Source organism: Anas acuta, chromosome 3, assembly GCF_963932015.1.
Source record: "Anas acuta chromosome 3, bAnaAcu1.1, whole genome shotgun sequence".
Classification (NCBI taxonomy): Eukaryota; Metazoa; Chordata; class Aves; order Anseriformes; family Anatidae; genus Anas; species Anas acuta.
The window spans coordinates 14,247,890-14,270,268 of NC_088981.1; the positions used below are offsets into that span (position 1 = coordinate 14,247,890).

Genomic DNA, 22,379 nt, shown 5'->3' on the forward strand with positions numbered 1-22,379 from the left:
GAGCACAAATTGGGGCTGTGTTCAGGGATGAAAAGGAGAGAGACTTTGAACTTTGTAATAATGAATACAGCAGGTTGTAAGGAAAGACCAGGGGCTAGTGGAGGAAGCAGCAATCTGAAAAGTGGAATACTATCTGATTTTCTCAGTGAAAATTACTCAGCTTCATCAGCAGCAGATTCTGCCTGGTTTCCATACTATAGTGACAGTGGTACAAATTGAGCAACATTTGCTTTCAGTCTGCTCACACGATTGTGGTTATAATATGATCAAATGAAGAATTAATGTCTGCCTCTTTGTTCCCAGAATACACTGGTGCATTTATACTTTTTTTTTTTTTTTTTTTTTTTTTTGTGACAAATGAGTTAGAAGTTCTTAGAAATGATGTTAATATGATCTTATCATATTTGTTAACTCAATTTATTTTCCTAAATATCTTTATCACATCAATTTGTAGAAATTTATGTCAATGCTAGTTTCTGCTTTAAGTGATTAAGCAAAGCTACTACTAAAACTACCTAAAATGAATAAAATAAACCTGTTTCTAGGTACTTTACTGCCCCATAATCCCAGAATAATAAATGAGATAAAAATGGTTAAGTACATATTAAAGATTTCTCTTCACCATGATATTTCAACTTTGTTGCTCTTTGACCTGCTTCATTATCATTATTTTCCTGTGAAATAGTAGAGAAGAATGGGTGAATAAAATCATTTTGTTCTGCTTCTCTAGTGCCTTTTTCAACGATGCAATTAACATGAGATCTTTAGCACCCTGCCCTGAAATGGTTGACCAAATAGTATCAGCACATCCTTGTTTAAATACTTCATCACAGGGTTTTGTTTAATGGGAAAACTGAAAGGCACAGCACTCATGTCTCCTGCATGTTTGACACAAATCCACAAAACTGATAGTCATAGCTTCAGAGTATCCCACAGTGGCACAAATAGCCCCTCATTCTGGTGGAATATTGTTTTAACATGACAAACTGTATTTGAGAAATAATATGATTACCCCTGGATAATGCTCTTGGCCTCATTGTGGTGATTAAATAGATGCTCAGTTTGCAGCGACTTCTGCAGCCCTCTGTTAAGCGTGACCTTTTCTCCTGGCTGCAATGCACCATGGCACATTAGCATGTGTTCTGCTCATTACAGCAAGAGGTGATTGCTGCCCTGAAAAATGTCAGATATTCCACTTAGTACATGATCCGCTTTTCTCTTCCCTTGGCCTTAACCTACTGTCACTGAATATCCTGAACAAATGCTGAAGACAGTTGGCAATATCATAGAAAAATTGATCTCAGCATCTGGCACAATGTGTTTAGCACAAGATAGCACTTTAAGAGCAAGTGTTGTGCCTCTGTCTATCTTTCTTCCTTTTCCCTGCATAAATATTTCTGTCTCTAATTCTTAATTTTCCATATAGTTTGGGGAGCATAACGCTAAGGTGCCATAACTAAGGTTCAGAATGAGTTTGTCATATAAAGCAGTAATAAAAAGACTATATGTATGCAGAAAAAGCAAAGTCTAAAAGGACAAGTCTTGCTTTACAGCTAAAAGCCCATTTTCTTGAGTGTTCTAGCAAGCCTTTTTTTCTCTTTGGTGGTACGTGGCTTTGTCATGACAGAGAAGTGGTATGACCACACCACAGGTAACACTGGAGATGGAAACCCGATCTTGTTACCCTGAAATTAAATATGGATTAACTTCATTAGTCACAGTGGAGATATTTGAAGCCAACAGTGTTATAAATTTTATTTCATCAGAATCTAATTATAGAGAGATGCACTCTTCAAATTAAAAAGACAATATTTTTGGCGTGGCAGGGACAATAGGATATAGGACAGTGTTACTTACCTCAGCCCTTTCTGCTCATGGTGATGCTCTTTATGCCACCATATCCCATGTTTATAGGCCTGTTTTCCAGCGACATATATATAGCCTTACTAAAGGGCAATTGCCATTGCTACTGCACACTGCAAGAAGTGTTGGATCGGATGCTGTGTTCTGCATCTCCTTATATGAGAAACTGGAAATGAATGAAGTACTGTAGATCTGATAGAAGAGCTGGTATAGGATAACAAAGGATACGTCTCTTTAAGAAGTGAAGAGTGTGTAAAAGGGTCCAGTGATTTTATGAGAACCAAGCAGGTTTCTCAAATGAATACTGTTTTACCTTCAATCCTACCACAAAAGCTCTTCTAGGAATGCTACTGAAGTGTGGCCAATATATTACTGAGGCATTAGTTTATCTCCCATGGAAATGCTGACTGGCTGAGCTAATACAGCAACTGGCAAGCTTATCCTTGAAATCCTAATGCTTTCAGACTTTGTGCAACCTTTTTCTGGGGAATTGAAGGTGCCATGCAGCTGGTGTGTATATGAGAGACTCCTGCTTCTCTGCAGTGCTTGCTGCTGTTCTGTACATGTTAAGCATCCTTTACAGAACCTACATAAAAGAGGGAGCTTGTAACTCTGTATTTTCTTTTCACATGAGGTAAAACATTGATTTCACTCTCTATGGATTTGGGGGTCTGATTCTGATTTTGCACCAGGATTAAATGAATCAAAATTGAGTATAAATTTAATTAAATTAATTAAAATGAATTGAAATTAATCTTGCTGATTTAAATGAGCTTCTAGTAATGTAATAAATACGTAATTAGGGAAGGGCTGGAATTCTATGTTAGAAAGAGCATGGATTTTAGTCTGATCTTACATAACAGCAAAGCTCCTTCTTTCTGTCTATGTAAATAATTCTGCTGATTTCAGTGTAAGATTAGAAATAGTTGGTAATTTGACCTTTTGAATCTGTTCTAATTGGCTTCCTGCTGCTAAGCAAACTATCCTCTCAGTGTATTCTTTCATTTGGAGAGGCTTATGTCACTTCACTGAAAATAGAGGTCAGATCGTCAGTTTGTGTATATTATGCCATTCCCTTTGAGTTAATAGTTATGTCTGTTTTTTGACTTGGGAGCATATCCCATGTTGTCTTATAAACATTTTGAATATATGGAAATAGATAAAAGCAACTAAGTGAAAAGAGACGGTTTCAATATGTAATCAAGTAGATATGCTCAGTTTCTGTTAGAATCTCCAGCACGATCTTTAACACCACATTATTCACTTCAGCGTTTGTTCTCAAGCACCAGGGCTTCTGCTTTAGCGAAGTGTTAATGCTTGATCAAGCCTTGAAGCTTAAAGGTTTTAAACATAACACTGAAAACATCTTCAGCTAAGAGGTGAATCAGAAACTTTGATACTCCAGCGTATCATCTATGCAGAAGAGAGAATCTTTCAAGATGCACTATGCATGCCAACACTCCTTATAATCCCTGCAAGGTGCAAGAAATTGTGATTTCTTGATATTAAATTAATCTTTTCTTAAAAAAAATAAAATAGGGTGAATAGAGAGCTTAGAAATAAAAAGTGAATTACTGTATTGTTGATGCAGTGGAGCTCTGAAGAATGAACTGTTTACTGAAGCAATGGATTCTTGAGAACAGTTAAGTTAATATTACCTCCTTCAGTTAATCTTACCTTTTACCTGCACATCCTTCAACATATTTTGCATATTTTATTGTTTGAAAAACATGCCTTTGCAACAAATGACTGAAAACAAAATAAAAATAAAAGCGTTCTGAGAACTAATCATTTCCCCAGTCCTGCAATAACCCCCTTAGTTATTGTCTGGACAGCTAGTATCAGATTTTGTTGCATAATGAAGATTTTCCCTGTGACTGCTGTGAGGTCTATCCAGAGCCTTCTCTTCTCCAGGCAGAACAACCCCAACTCCCTCAGCTTTTTTTCAAAGGAGCTCCAACCCTCTGATCATCCTCGCAGCCCTCCTCTGCAACAGGTTCATGTCCTTATGTTGGCAGCCCCAGAACTGAACACAGTACTTTAGGTGGGGGTCTAGTTTTGTATGCCACATCTCTGTCAAGGTTGTTTGCTGTTCCTCCTGAAAGCTATCAGCAATTAATTTTGTTCTTTTTACAGAATCACAGAGTGGATGAGGTTGGAAGGGACCTCTGAAGATCATCTAGACCAATCCCCCTGCCAAGGTAAATTACATGACATGACAGCAGGTGATGCCTGCTGTAAATTTTTATCTATGATATTTAGCGTGGGATGTCAGACTGTTCTGATGCCCTAACTAATTTCCAGAAATTTTCCAATCAGAAAATCTGGTATGATGACTAGAAGGAATTGAGAGATCTGACTCCTGACCCAAGCTAGTTCATTTCAGCAACCACAACTCTTTCATTTATTTGCATCGCATTTTTAAATCAGGGCTGTAAAAAGGAATATTGTTGAAAACTTCTAGGGAACTTTTGGACACTAGCCATTTGCTATGTACTGGAGTCTGTGAGTTGAATCAAGGTGGTTTTTATGTCCTTGAGGAAGTCACTGAACCTCTTCTTGCTTCAGTTGCAAGGATTAGTTCATTCTTGTTTGAAAAATACTTTGAGATTCTCATCTGGATGGAGTCATAAAAGTGCAAATTATAAACAGTGCACCACAGTATATGGCTCAGCAAACTAAAGAAGCACTGAGAGAAATATACAACTGAGAGCTATCCAGGTATTGCTAAATCATCTTTATGTCCCTAGGGATTGTACTGCTGAAGTGTGAAAGTCTTTTTTTCTTTGAAATACATTGAAAAAAAAAAAAGAATAAATTGTTTACTTGCAAGATGAGTGTCACTTTGAAAGTCTTCATATCCACATTTTAAGTATTGCAAGTGAAATGTGGAGCTACATTATTCACATACAACTTATCACATGTTTTTTTCGAGAAATACTGAAAAAAAAAAAAAAGTTTAACATATTTTTGGAAAAATTTCCACATCCTGGGTTAAAAGTCTGAGAAGGCATCTTACTTGAATACAAATACAATTATATATCATTCCTTCTCATTCCTTTTGCTATGCTTGTGTGAATGGAACAAATCTGTTGATTCCTGACACATGGTTAGTTTAAAAAATGTGATAGACCAAATGTCAAAATCTTTCTAAATGCCCCCTCCCTCCTTTTCATATCTTTATATTTCATTACTGTCTTTTACCTAGGCCTCTTTTTTCCTGATCTGAAAAGAAATATTCAATTCAGAAAACTTCTGTACTTTACAGCAAGATTTAAGCAACTTAAATATATAGTTAGAAAGGTATTGACAGTCTGCAAAGAACAGCATTTAGAGGAACGTTCCTTTTAGCATTAGCAGTATATTTGTGAGCAGATTGTGGTTTACTCAGATAGGGTTTTGAGTTTTTTCAGCAAGTGTTTTTGAATGTTTACACTATTGATTGACAATGAATATTCAACGTTTAAGCTCTGTGCCTACGAGCTCTGTGCCTACAGGCTATCGATCAGAAGCATTTTATAATGGTTTTTCTACTCCTTGATTAGACAAACATGCAGGCACTCTGGCACAAATAATTGTGTGGGTGAAACTGAGGCTTATTTGCCAGGAACACTCTTTCTTGTTTTTTTTTTTTTTTTTTTTTTTTTAAAGTTTGTCCAAAAACTTAGGTCGAAAAAAAAAAGGTGAATCAAACATTTTCATATAACCAACCCAAAGGCCTTGAGCAGGGTTGAGAAAATACTTAAAATGTTCATATTAATAGTTGCAGACATACTTCTTTTCGTGTTTTCCTAGCTGTATTAAAAGCAGAGCAGAAGATGACAGAATATGTAGATCTAAGTAACCACATATGTAAATAGCAGTAGTATTAAAGGTTACTGCCTACTTGGAGAGAAGCATTTATGTTGCTCCTAATCCTTCAGCCAAATCTACAGAAACTCTGTTGGGTTTGACCATGCCGGTGCTAGCAGGGATATGGTTTGCACTGCCTCCTCCATGACAGAGCCCTTAAGTAACATGTCTAGTGCCTCTAGGCAGCAAGCTACGATGCATCTGAAAAAGGGATATAGCTTTAGTTTCCAACAAAAGCATTGCAATCAGTGTCATGCTGAGGACTGGGAAAATTATTAACTTAGGTCTCCTTAGAGCAAGAAATGCTGCACCATTCCTTATGGTCTGTGAAAGCCCCTGGTAAAAAGTAAAGAATATGAAAGGTAGCGAAAACACTGTTCAGACTCTGATTTGGCTCCTTTAAACTTGTCAGCTTTATGTCATAAGCTCACTTTAGTTCATGCAGGGGGTCAGGAAGAAGAGAAAGAATCGTGCTATTGAGCCTTCTGGGAAATATCAAGCTGTCAGGCTCTGAGTGTGGAAACCAGTGGAGCCGCTGAAGTCGGGTAGCATGAGACAGTGTCTCTTCTCTTCTTCACAGCATTGACTAACTATGATTGCAGCTACATGGAGAAGCTGAGGCTCAGGCCTCACTGAGAAAATGAGAAAGGTAGATATCAATAAAAGACCTCTCACATTCTTTAGCACAACATTGTTAGAGTCAGAAGGAAGGTCAGTTGACTTCACCCTAGCCCAGGTTTTATCTACTGTGTCTGGGTATGTTCTCTCTGTACATCTTTACCAGAGCTCATAAAGTGGCTTGTACCAGGAGCAATGCAAACTGAATTATTTATTGCACTTAATGTAACTCTTAAATGTTTGGGAACTGTGAGAGTATTTGTTCATACTTACTTGCCAAAGGCTGAAGTTTGCAAATAATGTGATGTTCTTTGAAGTCTTTCTTTTCACAGTGAAGTGAAAACAAGGATCCATTGAAACCAAATGAGAATTTTGTTCTTGAAATTGGCAGACCTAGGACACAAAATATGTATTAGTTTTCCAGATTGGGCTGCTGAAAATTTTCATACTGGTAGATAACTATATAACAAATGACAAACGATACCATTTTCTTGCATAAAGTCTTCATACATCAATTTTTTTCTTTTCTGGTGTTCTGAGCAGTTCAGCTGACTAATACGATACCCCTTCTATTGATTTGCTTCCTCTAACATTCAGTAGTGGTCACAATGTCCACAGTGGATTTGTCTGTTGGTAGGGACCATCATTTTGAGGCTATTTGGAACAGGGCTATCAATATTGGCACTGTAAGAAAAAACAGGTGCTGTAGCTGTAGTGAGCAGTGAGCGAGCAGGCTGATATATCCGGACAAACTGAGCTGCCTTGCAGAATAACAAGCAGATGGGTAGAATACCTTTGCTACACATGAATCACTGCTACAGTGGTTCCCTTTCATTTATTTGGCTATGTTTTCTCTCAAGCACATCTGTGCTACAACCATTTTTCACCTCTGTTTATTTGCCAGTATAAGACATATAATACCATATTTCTCTTGCTCAAACAGAAAATAACATTGAAAACCTTTCTTTCATGTAGCAGAATATACAGAGTGCTTTGAAGGTCCTTCAGAGAGACAGTTGTAGTGATCTAAGATTTCAAGGCACAACGAGCACTCAAGGACATAGGTTGAAATTCTGGTCTTGGCCTTGAGCTTTGCTTTTACCTGTTCTTGTAGGTTGTTTTTTGTTTCCTTTCAGTTTTGAAGTTGCTGATATAAGATAACCATGCTTTCCTCCACAGTCTCTCTTAGTTACAAACTTTGCCACAGAGAAGGAAGTACAGGCAACACTTAAAAAAAAATAAATAAAAAAAAGGAAAAGTGTGATTATAATATTTCCATGAGGCAGTAAACCATTGCAGAAACTGAAACCAGAATCATGTTTGCATGCATTTGCCTTGACCACAGTTTCATAGAATCATAGCATTTATTTAGTTTTCATCACTCTTGCTGTAGTTCAGCTGTGTATTCCTTCTGTCACAGTGTATACCAGTCATGACCAGTTTTGGATTACTGGGAGAGGCTTCTGATAGCCTCTGGACCCTCTCTGCTAGCCACAAAGGGTCACAAACGGTGGCAAATCAGTTCTAAAAAATCTAGGCTAGATCATTAAAATCTGGCAGCTACATGCATCACTATGCAGTTAATGGGAAGGTTTGGAAAAGGCTTTTTTCTTGAATCCGAGGGTGATTATTTTTCCTCTGATTTGTAAATAAGCTTACATATTGCTCTGACTTGCAACACAGCTATTCCTGGTTCTCATTTGTTACATCTCATTATATCTTGCACTTTGTTTTACATCTCTTGTACTTTTTACTTTATCCTGAATGCAATTAAAGTGCTTCTGGCATGCATTTGTGTATCATTATTGATATATTTCAAAGTAGGCTTATTTCTCAGCTTCTCATTTTCACATTGCTTCTTAGAATCTTTCTATGGAAAGAGAACATTAGGCCCAATTCCTAAAGGATGTAACCCAGATACCAAGGGCACACATTTATCTGCTGTTTGTCTATGCAAAACTACAATCCTAAATATAAATACTCATCTGTTAGTTATTTTCATGCAAAAAAGATGGTGGATGCATCCACCATCCACAAAGCTCTTTTTTTTTTTCTTTCCCAATTGCTCTGGGGAAGGGCTCTGTGATGCTGAATTACCATAGAGTGTAAAAGGAACAATACATTATTTTTGTCAACAAGAACAATAGCAAATGGAAAAACTTAATTCATTTATACCAATTATTTACTGATTTTATATATTTATTATTTTACTGATTTAATGTCTTCAGTTTGGGATTGTTTTGGCCTGGAAGTCTATATCTTTTTGGGGGATGCTTTGGCAAAAATTCTGTTGTTTTGGGAGGCTAGGATAACCACAACACCAGGACTTGAAAAGGTCAACAATTTCCACAGATTCAATCATTCTCACTTTTCTTCATCTTTTCGTAGAGAAAATTACTTCTTGAAAAGATTCTTGACACATATTTCTGTTGTGTTGAGGTTGTAATGCAGAGCACCAATTTCATTAACTTATTGTGGCTATACCTGAAAACTAAGCCACAGCTTGAGCTGATTATTCTAAAAAACTTGAGGCTCATAGTCTGCATTCATACTGATTACAGACTGAAGTTTAAAGACTATTTTGTCTTTGTTGTGCTGGAGGCCTAGGAACAAGTTAAATGTCTTCTAAACTCAGTGGTAAAACCTCTTTAGGCTATATGTTCAGTCTCGTATCTATAAAACTAAGCCTGTGAGAACCATGATGAAGGGGACAGGTCTGTGTGAGAGAACATGGGAACTGCCAAATTATAAATGAACAAATTAGAGTGGTACTTTAGAACAAATTAGAGTGGTACTTTATTACAGTTAAGCCACAACAGAAGAGAACAAGACCACCATGTAAGACAACTGTAGCGTTTGATACAGGTAACAGAGCACCAAAGCCACAGCAGGTTTTGATTACTTAAAGGAAATCAATTAAACAATTTTCAAGGACTGCTAATGACGACTTGCTTTGGGAAAGCACTCAAAGCACAGTCCTAGTACCAAATGAACTGCAGTCAAAATGTGTGTAGAGAGTTAGTAAGCAAGAAAATATATTTAAATTGTCTCAGTAGATTATTTACTCAGCTTTTAAGGAATGTGAAGATTACAGGATTCTAAAAATGTTTTGTGGATTAACTGAGGACATTCTGAAACTCTCTAGTCATGTCTATTTTTGTTGGAAAAGGTATATCTCTGTTCTGCTGCTATTAATGATTGCTCTTTTCGCGTGGAGAATTTCTGAAAAAGCTTTCAACTCTCATGTCAGGGAGCATTGAAATCAACGTGGGATTCACAAAGTACCTGTTCTGTTGAAACCAGCTATTACCTTTGCTTCAGTGTCTTATCTTCTAAAAGAGGTGATCTTTGCAAATTAAGAAATAAGGTGCATATACCATAGAGATTTTTGGTGGTACATTCATTTTCAAAGTTTTAATGGTTTCTTGTCTTTATCTTCAATTTCTCCTTTCAAGAGACAGACAGTTTAAGCAGGGTTTGTTTATCTTTTTGGGTTTAAATGAAAGTAAGAGACTGCATGTTGAAACACATGCTTGCAATAATGAAGTAAAAATACCAAGACATTGTAAAATTCTAAAAGAATAGCTTGTGATATATTCACTATATTACACATACTTGAATTTGACTGGGTTTTCCAAGGTATCACTGCACTGACATGTTCATGTATTAGTGGAAGTGACCTTGGCTCTCCATGACATTGCAGACCTGAACCTGTCCTTTCCACAGACATGGCTAGGACTGGGTAGACGTTTCTTTACCAAATCTTGCCCACAGAAAAGTACAGATTTCCTTCCCCAAGCCTTTCTTCATCCCCTGTAATACTATATGGTTGCTTGTCCTGCCACCCAGAATGATAAGAATAGTGATAATGCTGTTTTTTCTTCCTGTCTGTGTCAAGCTCCAACATTGCTTCTTTTGCTTTCCTATGAAGACTTAGACCTCTGTCTGTATCAGTCAGGAAACAGAGCCCAGATAACTGCCCTCATCCTCTTTTGATTTCCGAAAGCTCCCTTCTTTTGATTTTCTCAGTATCTTCCCCATGCTGTTCCCATCCAGTGATGAAGTGGCAGGGAAGTTTTTTCCCCCTTCTATTGACATGCCACAGTGTTTCAAAACTTATTATTTTCTTGCAGTCTAGTGTAAATCCATGTTTTCCTACATCTCCAGCCTGGTTAATTGTAAAGTAATACTTGCTTTACTGCACTTTTCCCCACTCATTCATAAACATACTCTGTGCCTTTTTCTATATTGTCTTATGTTTGGATAATATCATTTTAGGTTGCTTGATAAGTCATTGCACTTTTCTCATCAATATTCCTTCTTAACACTTACCATTTCCGCAAAGCCAAGTGTATGTGAGCCTGTACAAATGAAACCCTCACTTCTGGTTGAATCTCTGTGTGCTTGCTTGAAGGCAGAAACTGAATGATCTTTTCAGTTTAGGTCTTGTCTTGTCTTCTCTCTCTAACTCACATTAGCTGCATCCCCTTGAAAAGCAGGCAGTGAGCTCTTTGAGGCAATGCTTGTGACACACATGAAAACCATAGTGTATCTGGCAAGTAAGATCTTGTGTACCAAGCATAAAAACGTTTATTTGAAAACAAAGTAAATGAAGTGGAGAAGAAAGCAGATGACTGTATCGTATAACTGGCACAATAAAGAGGTTCTTTGGGAGTACTGAATCTGTATGACACCATTTGTGCAATTACCATATGATTGTTTTCTGTTGAGAAATACCTTCTTTACCTGGGTTATGTTTTGGCATTAGCCATCTGATTTGGTACGCACACTCCCAAACAATCCTATTTTTAATGTGCTGGATTCAACAGGACATTTCTAACTCAGCTCTATTGTTATTACACTGATTAGACACAGCACTGAGAGGCACAATCCCACAGCCTGTTGTGGGATTGAACATGGTTTGGAGGAAATTCAAACAGAGATGCTTGTGGGATGACTTAAAAAAACAAATAAAATATTCTGAAAGAGAAACAACAAAATGCCATATTCCAGCTGTGAACATTTGTGGTATTTATATGATTCCGTAGGGATTAGAGGCTATGTGATATTGGGCTGGGAAGTAGGCAGTGGCATGTTTAACAAATAGCTAGCCCTAAGACTCTCTGCATGCATTAGTGAAAAGTAATGGTATTGGTCTGGTGACATCTGTTGATAGTTTTTCATTTCATTAAGCCTTGATTCTATCCATTCCCATAATAAATGCATGTTAATTTATGCTTGATCCCATGTGTGTTTGGGTAGGAGAATGCAGGAAACTCTGACTTATTCCTTTTTCCCCCTTCTGCACCTGGGTTGGAGCAGCCCTGGGTATATACACAGACTGGTAGATGAGCAGCTCTGCAGAAAGAGATCTGGGACTTCTGGATGACAGCAAGTCATCTGTACTCACCTGTAGTTTCTAGGCCAGATGATGAGATGTATGAGAAACTAACTCAAGTTATTTGCAATTCTTCCATTTGTCAGGCATGTTTTCTGACGTTTTGTATGCCATTTATCTCAGCATAACCCTGTATGAACTCTCTGTGGTAGGTGTGTACAATAATGATATGTACCCATCTTGCTGTAATATTTATTTTATATTTTATTTTATTTTATTTTATTTTATTTTATTTTATTTTATTTTATTTTATTTTATTTTATTTTATTTTATTTTATTTTATTTTATTTTATTTTATTTTATTTTATTTTATTTTATTTTATTTTATTTTATTTTATATTTTAATTTATTTTATTTTATTTTATTTTATTTTATTTTAATTTATTTTAATTTATTTTATTTTATTTTAATTTATTTTATTTTATTTTATTTTATTATTTTAATCGAGATAATTAATTTCAGATAGTTGCTTTGTGGCAAAGTTCTAGATGGAGTCAAGTGGTCCTTACCTTGACATAGCTTAGTGAAATTATGTCCTTTTAACTATGGCTGACCTCAGCCAGATATATTAAGACATTATCTACATAGCTGATTTTCTTACAAAATGTTCTAGCTAAATCAGGTTAGTTGTTTTGCTGTCAAATAGCCAATTTTTCTTTCTTTCTTCCCCCCCCTTTTTTTTTTTTTTCCTTTGGCAATGAAAATACAAACTCAATGTACTTGACAGTAGAAAAACTCCATCAGATGGACTGAGGGTGGTGAAGGTAGAAGCTCATGTTCTTATGAAGTAACCCATTTGCTCACCAAAACCCCCCTGATTTTATTTTTTTTCCTTATCCATAGTTGATTCTGGTTTTGTGAATATTTTTTATGATTTATGTTTCTGTTTGTATTTGTTGGGAAATCCTAGCAGGTGTTGTGCAATGAAACAGAACCTTTCCGGATTATTTGATTCATGATTCTGGAGAATTCACACACCAAGGATTTGTTTATAGACATTTGCATGTCATCTTTACTACCTCCTGAAAAAAAAAATCTAAAAAATCCTTTCTGTATCTGTAGATGTTGAAATTTCGTACACTTTTATCCTCCTTGAAGAAGAAATTCCTTTTTTTTTTTTCTTTTTTTTTTTTTTTTCCTTGTGCATTGGTAATATACTTACTAAATTCCCTTTTTTTCCTCTGCATTGGTACAACAACACCTACAACAGTAATTTGTTGATAGGTGTAGGACATCATCTCTGGTGATAGCATAATCTGCAGCAGAGCGAGGGATTGGAGTGTGAGGTTCACAATGCTTGGGTAGGGCCAGGAGAAGTAGTGGGATGTTTAAACGTGATGTAATGACCATTAACATTTTTGTTGCTGTTCTTGTTGTTGTTTTTTTTTTTTTTTTGTTTGTTTGTTTAACTTCCTCTGGAAAAGAGATGAAACGAGGAGAGATTAAATGATGCACATAAGGTCATGCCAGGATCCTGTTACAGAGTCAGGATCTGAGTACAGCTCTTCACGTCTTATGTATCTGAATGAAAGACTTTTTTTTTTTGGTTATGAGATCTTCTTTTGATCATCTCTATGATGTCATTTCAGTCATAGCAGAAAGTTATGTGATGGCCACTGAACTGAATGTTTCACTTTTACAGTTCTTCCTCACTGTTTGTATGGGAATGATCTTTCTTAATTCCTCTTCTCCTTTCTCTGTTGTTTCCTGTACCTGAAGTGTACCCAGTTGTGCAATGAAATTACACATTTAGAGAAGCTGAGAAAGGAGGAAAAATTTTGCAGAACTACTTCCCCAAGAATGAATAATTCTTCACGTACGTTTAAAAAAACCCACAATAAAAAAATACACAACCAATGAAACAAAAATAAAACCAACTGAACAAAACTTTTTCATATTAAGCAGGTGCAAAATACAAAGATTGAGATTGGGGGAACATAAAATAAATTGTTTGCATAATGTAATTGCTAATGATGCTTTATTTTTAACACATGAATTCCTTGATGTTTCTAAACAAAAATCACATAAAGTACAGAATAAATTATCATAAAGCAAATAAAATGGAGTGGAAAGTCTTGCATAACACCTAATATGAAGTCTCAAAAACATGATTTCAAACATGACATTTTTAAACAATTCAAAATAATTCATTTGGAGTTCACTCAAATTCACTTATATGTTAAGTCATTTTTAGAAAGTCATTCCTATTTAACTACTTTTGCATATTGCAGATTGTTACCTAAGGAAAAAATGTGTAAGATTTCTTGCTGATGATCTGAAGAATGTGAATAAGATAGCTGGCAGATGGCTTACAGATATCATTCTGAAATATCTTATACTGACAAATAGCAACGGTGTGTATAATTAGTACTCTGCAGATGGTATGCAAAATGATCTGCATTGTCTTAGTGCAGGAATTCTTTTTCTTTTCTTTTTTATTTGACCCACCGACTATTTTTCAGAGACAATTTTGAAAACATGGCTTGAAGAGCCATTCAGAATAGATACGGCTGTAGCTGAGAATGTATTTCCTGTCTGGTTCTCTGTCTGAACAGTGCTGAGGCTTTGGGGTCCTGGTCCGTGTAGAGAGTGTGCTGCCACAATATAAGTAACAATGACACATAGGTAGATTATATTAGGCTTACATAAATTTTGCAGGCTTCTAAAGAGATGAGATCCAGAGGCAGGGTACAGCAGAGTCATTTAGCTTTTGTTTCTTTGAATTTAATAAATTATCAGTTATTTTCAGGCATGCAATGCATTTGCAGGCTAAAAGTTCTCTCTGGCACAAATTATTGTACTTGTACCTTCATAATGTTGATCCTTGATGATGTTTTTTCACCCAGATATTGGCAAAGGCAACTGGCAAAAGTAAACTTTGGTGGCCTCCTATTGTAATGATGCTACTACCATTTTTTGGTGTTATAATACCAGTAAAGAGCCTTCATCACTGATCAGTGCCCATTGTCTTAGGAAATAGTTCACACAAAAAATAATTTTCTACCTAATGTAGACTAGAGGCTACAGGTGAGCACATCCAGCTACTAGAATGAGAGGAAACAGGAAACTGATGCTTTTATGATTTTAGTGTATGACTTTTTGCATATACTATGGCTGAGGAGAATACACAGTTTAGAGGAACGAAGACATAAGGCACAGTGGTATGACAAATTGATTCATTTGAAAAACAGAAAAACAACAACATAGCAAATAAATGTTGGCAGGAGGGGTCGCAAACCAAATAGGAACTGGAAATAATCTTTTAACAGGTAATGAAAGATTATAGGGAAAGTGTGCTTTATGAAGCATTTTAAAAGAGAAATAAGAAAATTAGTTTATAACTTTTGTGGTAAAGAAAGGAGTCCATAGAAAGATACAAAGTGAAAAAACTGCTGTAGTTGAAGTAATTGCCTATGAATATGATTTCAGTGAGAAAAATGGAAGTGAGAGTGTGGAAGTGATTTTTAGTAGCATGACAGTAGCTAGACAGGAAGGATTATAACTGAAAAATCTTATGCAAGAAAGCACTACAGAATTTGGATGAGAGCTCAGAATTGGAGGTGAGACAGGGTTTTATCATCCTGAACAACAAGCAAAGCAGTGAGTTACAGGGATCAAAAAAAAGAGAAAGGGCTTGTGGAATGGACAGGTCAGGAACTCTTTTTAGGTTTTGTTGCACCTCATGGCTATCAATCACTGAGAAGTTGGCTGAGATAATGAGTTTTTCTAGGAGACAAATATGGACTATACACAGGTATTTGAGGTTATAACAAGGTGAAGATATTTGCATTTCTGATCTTATGTCAACCTGGGATATGCTTTAGAAGAACTGGCTCCTGGCAAAAATGAGTGGAGTTAGATGGAGTTAGACAAATGCACTTGGTGATAATATGAGAGTAGAGAGAAAGAAAGAATAAAATAACAGAAACCAGAGAATTTGGTACCAGGAAGGGCATATATCAAACCACATGAAAATGGAGTCCTTGCTTGAAAATGAATATTATGAAGCAACCATTAGGGACTAGCTCTGCAGAGCATGTGGGCAAGAAAAGCAGAAGCTAGGTAAGAAGGGGTTGAGGCTGAACTGTAGAAAAGAGATTCCTGATATCCAGTAGCAGCAGTGTATTTAAGGATCTTGGAAGTGAAAGGTCAAAGAGGAATGTGACAAAAGAAAAGAGACAAATGAGGTCATAGGTAGAGAAAGAGCAAACATGCTGCAATTGGAGAGGAAAAACAACAAGGAAGAGAGAGTGATTTCAAAGGGAGAAGAACAACAAGACAGAGTCACTGAGACATATGAAGGATTAGAGAAGAAAAGGAAATGCTAAATTCTTCATCTGTTGGAAGAAGAGAGGAAAAGAGGAAAGGAAGCGAGGAAGAGGTCATAATTCATTGTGTCAGTGCTCCCTTGAAATAAGACACTCAGATCCTGTGCAAAAACAGGAGCTGAAGTGGGAATATCTATTTGAGCAGCCAGAAATGGTGAAAAGTTTGCAAGGATTATAGAAATGTGCAACAAGATCCTCAAATGACAGTCCTCACAGTGAGCATGTTGGAGTTTACCAAAAGGACTTGTAAATTCAATAGTCAAGTTTTATTAGAACAGAAACTAGAAGGAAATCTTTGAAAACAGAGAAAACTTCAGTTGAGACAGATAAAAAGGGGTTGTAAACAAATCTGCCCCTTTCTCCTCTGCTCTTGCAGGGCAGTAGTCTTCTTTCATGCTTGCTTCTTAACAACTTGGAGTGCTTCCTCAGAGAGCTCTCTGCAGGTCATTTGGTGTCTCTTTATTCCTGTTACATCTGAGGCATGTGGCTGTTTCAGGTAACATCCAGCCTTTGCTGGATTCTGTGGATCTGTTTCTTCTAGTTACAGGATCTCCATGCCAACATCTTGCACTCTATGGACAATTTGCTTCCCATAGCCTGTATACTTGTTACCAGAAGGTCCACCTGACCCAGTTGTACTCTGAAAATAGATGCATACAACAAGAGCAAAATAATCATCATCCATGACAACATGGATTATGTTCAAGTGAAAGGAGAGATTTACTTAATGATTTAAATGCTGACAGGACAAATCCATCGTATACATCTGATCTTGTTTTTTCAATCAGAAATGTTGAGAAAGCAGGAAGGGGACCATGAGGTTGTACTGGGATTGCCAGGTTAAAAGATGAAAGAAAAGAGGAGAGAAGAGATAGGCCTATGTCAGCATCTGAGAGCAAAGAGGAATTAGTCATCAGGGTGGAGAAGTTCACAGTGCTGGAGCGTGGAAATTGGTGCCACCCAGGGTGAGAAAGCCCAGGGGAAGGGTAGGCAGAGAAGTCAGAGTGGGGAATCACTACTGTAAAAGAGATGAGAGGCAGCAAGAACAGTGTGTCCTGACATGCTGCAATTACTGGAGTGGGATGACTGAATAAGAGACATGAGGAGCCATTCAGTTGTGGGTAGTATGGGTCACGAGTGTGAGAGCTGAATTCACCTGGGATTACAAGCACAGTTTGTGGCAGGGAAAAGGTAGAATATGATGGAGAAAGTCAGTACTGCTCAGAAGCAGACAAAGGAGAGAAAGGTGTTTGAGCAGCAGACAGTGGCAGAGAACCTGAACAGACAAGTTTATGATACGTTTATGGTACGTGTATATGATCTGATGTGAGAGCAGACAGCTCTATAAGGGAGAGATGCTGCATATTCAGGTAACAAGAGCAGTGCTAGATAAAGCTGAAATGTCTGTAAGTGTCGGCCATCTGCTGTCAAATACCTGTATGCACTACAGGTCTTATAAGCCTGCAGTCATCCATTATTATTCTCTGCACTGGCTTTACTTTCTGTCATCTGTCATTAGACAGGACAAGTAGCTGATGGCATGTATTTCAGCAGTAATGAATTCTGTTTTGGAAACCAGGACCAAGGTGGACAATGTGGTTCTGCTCAACTAGAGGGGAAGACATACAAGAAGTGGCTGAGGTCACTTGGCCTGTTCAGCCTGGAAAAGAGGAGACTGAGGGGAGACCTCATTGTGGCCTACAGCTCCCTCACAAGGAGAAGTGGAGGGGCAGCTGCCAATCTATTCTCTTCAGTGACCAGTGATAGGACCTGAGGGCATGGTGTCAAGCTGTGACAGGTGAGGTTCAGGTTGGATATCAGGAAGAAGTTCTTCACTGAGAGGGTTGTTGTGTAGTGTAAGAGAATACCCAGGGATGTAGTCACGGCGCCAAGCCTGTCAGAGTTTAAGAAATGTTTGGACTATGCTCTCAGTCATATGGTCAGAATTTCTGGGTAGAAATGTGTGGTGCCAGGAGTTGGACTTGATGATCCTTATGGGTTCCTTCCAACTCAGGGTATTCTCTGCTTCTATGATTCTAACTCACGTGTACGCAGGCATCCAGTGCTGGAGTATATCTGTTCAGAGTGAAAACAACTGGAGAAAGAGCTGACAGCTAAATAGGAGTAGGCCTCTCAGACTGGGGGATGAGGAGGACCCTAGGAAGAGCCACCTGAAAAAAACTATGTTAGGATTGCATGCCTCTTGGAGAAGAGAGACAATTCAGTTGAAAACAGTGTGTTAGATGCAAATTATAGCAGTCTGGTTTTGACAGCAGGTTCAATAAACCTGATTGATTCACCACCACCCACCCCAGCATGCAGTCAGAGCATTATATTTTAATACTCCTTTGTCGCTTTCTGCTGCTACAGTTATACCCTCCTCCACAATATGAGGTCAGTTGGATTGATTGCTCACTGAGAATGAAATGAACACTGGAGATTGAATATGTTTTTGGCTCTTCAGTGTCCGGGTCTAATGTGCACAATTTTGCTGCTATTATTCCTAGTGAGGATGAATATACCTGTGTTGATTCTGGCATTTAGCGGAACTTCAGAGAGCTATCAGAACAGCATACCCAGGAGGACATCCTCTCCTAGCCCTTCTCTTACACTCATGTCAGGAGTAACGTCTTGGGCCATTCCTATCAGTAGATATCAACATCTCTTCAGCCAGTGATACCTGTTGCTCAGCCTCTCCTTGAATTCAGATGGACAGCTTTGTTTTTCCCATGTCTGACTGTGTTAAATGTGGTCTCCACCATTATTTACAATGGATTTACTCTGAGCAGTGAGTAGACTTAAGAGGCCTGAAAACTGCCTTTGGGTACAGAATCTATGGGAAATGCTTAAATTAACTTGAATGATGGGATTATCACATACAGAATCACAGAATTGAAGGGGTTGGAAGGGACCTCGAAAGACCATCGGGTCCAACACCCCTGCCAAAGCAGATTCCTTAGAGCAGGCTGCCCAGGTAAGCGTCCAGATGGGCCTCGAATATCTCTAGAGCAGGAGATTCCACAACCTCCCTGGCAGCCTGTTCCAGTGCTCCATCACCCTTACTGTGAAGAAGTTCTTTCCCAAGTTGGTGTGGAACTTCCTGTGCTCTATCTTGTGGCCATTGCCCCTTGTCTTGTCCCTGCAAGCCATTTAAAAGGGTTTGGCCAAATCCCTCTCTCTCCCACACCTCAAGTATTTAAACACGTTGATGAGATCCCCTCTCAGCCTTCTTTTCTCCAGGCTGAACAGACCCAGGTCTCTCAGCCTTTCCTCATAAAGAACATGCTCCAGACCCTGTATCATCTTTGTGGCCCTCCGCTGGACTATTTCCAGGAGATCCCTGTGATACATTCTTGAGGCTTGCACAGGGATATTTTCCCCAGTTTGTGGTGCGTTACATTATAGAGTGATAAACTGTACATCTTTAAATATTCCTTTAGTTATATTGAATATATTGGGCTGCTACAGTTCAACAGAGTTTGATCATCTACAATTCTAGTCTTCACTTGCAGATGGTCCATTTAAAGCTTCCAGGAGACTGCCAATTAACTGAAATCATGATGTGGCTGGTTAAACTGGTTGTGAGTGTGTTTTATATTGATCTGATATTTTTGATTCAGTAACAACCACTGTAATAGCATGAGTGTGCCTTTGTGGACTGCAAAAGAAATGTTAATATACCTCAGAGTCACATACAACAAAACAGAAATAGTTGACATTTTAAAAAAGTTTATAAATATACTGGAGCACAGAACAAGGCAAAGTGATGACTTCATCTATTATATGAAGACTCTGTTTAATGACTTAAACAATTAAAAAGACACTAGAGAAGAAGGTAATGCTTCACTTAGGTACATTAAACCTCTTGTTTATGTTTCTACTTACTGAGTTCTCTGTGTTTGCTGTGATTGTATTCAGATTGGGAATATTTTCTAGTTCCTAGCAGGGAAGAAAATGATAGAAACACTCTTTGACTGGGGAGTGTCTCAGACAAAAAATAGCTTAAATTGTGTGTGGGGGTGTGGCACTGAATGTCAAAAACTGAGCCTCTGAACTTCCAAACAGAAACCTCCTACTTGCTAGGCACAACCAGTATGGGGTGATTTTAAATTTTGAAAAACTGCACTAAACTGAAACAACATGGCCTGACTCTTCCTGTTAATAAAGGGATGTGAGACAGACCCACCAACAAGGAAAGCAATCGTATCTTGTGCTTCTATGTACAAGATATGTACTTAGATAAGAAAAAATGGAGACTTTGGAGTCTGGAAAAAGAGAGCTGTAAGGACAAAAAAAAAAAAAAATCCCTAAAGGAAGAAGTGGTCTCAGAAAGAAGTGGCTCTGGAAGTTAGAAGTGGGTGGTTTTACCCTGCTGGGCAGCTGAACACCACCACATCTGCTCTCTCTCCACCTCCTCATAGGAAAAGGGGGAGAAAATATAATGAAAAAGGGCTAACGGGTTGAGATAAGGACAGAGAGATCACTTAACTATTATTGTTATGGGTAAAACAGACTCAGCATAGGGAGATTAACAAAATTTATTACCTATCATTAACAAAGTAGAACAGCGAGAAAGTAAAAACTTCTCCATATACACTCTTCTATCTCCTCCGCTGAGTGGCTCAGGGGAATGGGGAAAAAAGCAAAAGATTCTTCAGCCACATATACATTTATATAAACACAAAGAACAATGAGTGAAGAATTGTTTGCTATGCAGTGAGGGAGAGAGAAAACATAATCCATGCATAGCCAGGAACTGAAATGAATGGTTTGTGTTGGGATTTAGCAGGCCTGGGATGTTGACCATTTCAGCAAAGGCAAGACGGCTAACAGGACTGAAGTTATGTAAATAGAAATTATCGTTTCCGAGATGGGAACCCAAAGAGCTTAATCTTTTCAAGCCCGGAGACCAACTAATTTCTGTCCCACAATGCTGAAAGAGCTGGCACATGAAATTGCAGGACTGCTGGTGAATATTTTTAATAAACCTCAGGGGAGAATGGATATGAGTACAGAATATCAAATGTACTACCTTTATTTAAGAAGGGATAGGAAAAGTGATGTGGGAAAGGACAGGCCATTAATCTCACCTCAGTTGCATGCATGGCTTAGAACAAAGTTTGAAGGAAGGACTAATTAAGACACATGAGAAAATGGGCAATGGGATAAAGCATAACCTGGCTTTACCACAAGTAATCTAAAGAAAAGGCAGGCACCTGGCTTTTTTTTTCTCTCAAAGAAGAGTGCTCAGAAATTTGAAAGACTGCTTCTAAGCACCTACTCTCTGGAGAAGATTCTTAATTATCACTCCTTAGAGGCTCAAACTTCACAGTGGTTGTACTCAGCGTTTCCCTCCAGACTTCCCTAAAGTTTCCTGCTGAACAAACTGATTTTTAGTAGTCATTTAAAACATAGTTATGGTTTCCTTTCTGCATATCAAACGCCAAAAGCTAGAAGCAAAACTAAGGCTTACTATGATGATGAGATGTTTTATATGTTTTTTACTGCATTATTTTATTTTTAATGTTGCTAATTGTTTTGTGTATCTGCAGTTGAGTGTCCTCTCAAAACCAGGACAATGGGTACTGAACCAGGCAAAGCATGAAAATAATTTTTAGGAGGCTTAATTTGGTTCAAAACAAAAAGTCAGCATTTAACATCTCTGAAATGCTTCTTAGGAGCAGCCCTCAATCTACATCATTAAAAACAACCAGTTGGTCAAGTAAGCAAAGTGAAGAGAGCATTTTTCTGTAAATGTCAAGGAATTTAACCGTAGTATTCCAGCATTACTTAGAATATGTTTAGACTATGGATATTTTTATGACTTTATTTTGTTCTAATGTCCAGAGAAATCATAAAGGAAAGTCAGATTGTATTAAGTGCGATCTCAGCCTGTTTGTACTCTTCAGCTGAGCTCAGGCATTTCTATAACACACTCATCTGCAATACCACGGTAGCAACCTTGGCTGAAGCATGCTTGGTACAGCTGCATTTCATGTTGTGTCATATGTTGCTTTTCTTTTTCCTTAAATTTCTTGATCTGTATGTGATAGTAACCATGTGTACTGATAGAGATAAAGAAAGTAGACTGAATGAAATGCTTCTTGAAAATTTCTGTAATCAGCAAAACATGCTAAAAATGTCTTTCCTTTAAAAGTTAGTTTATACTTTTTGCTTTCTCTAAATGATCCTTATGCATTTTGATATGCTTAGGATATTGCCTCATCAGAGAATTTTAATTGTGAGATCCTTACAGCTGTTACAATTTCTGATTCTGAAAATATTTTTGATTAGCTGCAAGTTGTTTTAGGGACTGCTGA

The 22,379-nt window shown here is 37.6% G+C and overlaps 1 long non-coding RNA gene across 2 annotated transcripts in view; it reads left to right on the forward strand.

Moving 5' to 3' along the window:
• LOC137853445 (uncharacterized) overlaps positions 1–22,379 on the forward strand; it is a 91,211-nt gene that overhangs the window by 59,248 nt on the left and 9,584 nt on the right. For both annotated transcript variants that reach the window (XR_011094504.1, XR_011094505.1), the window contains exon 2: positions 4,000–4,064. This is a non-coding gene — a long non-coding RNA (uncharacterized lncRNA). The remainder of the gene's footprint in view (positions 1–3,999; positions 4,065–22,379) is intronic.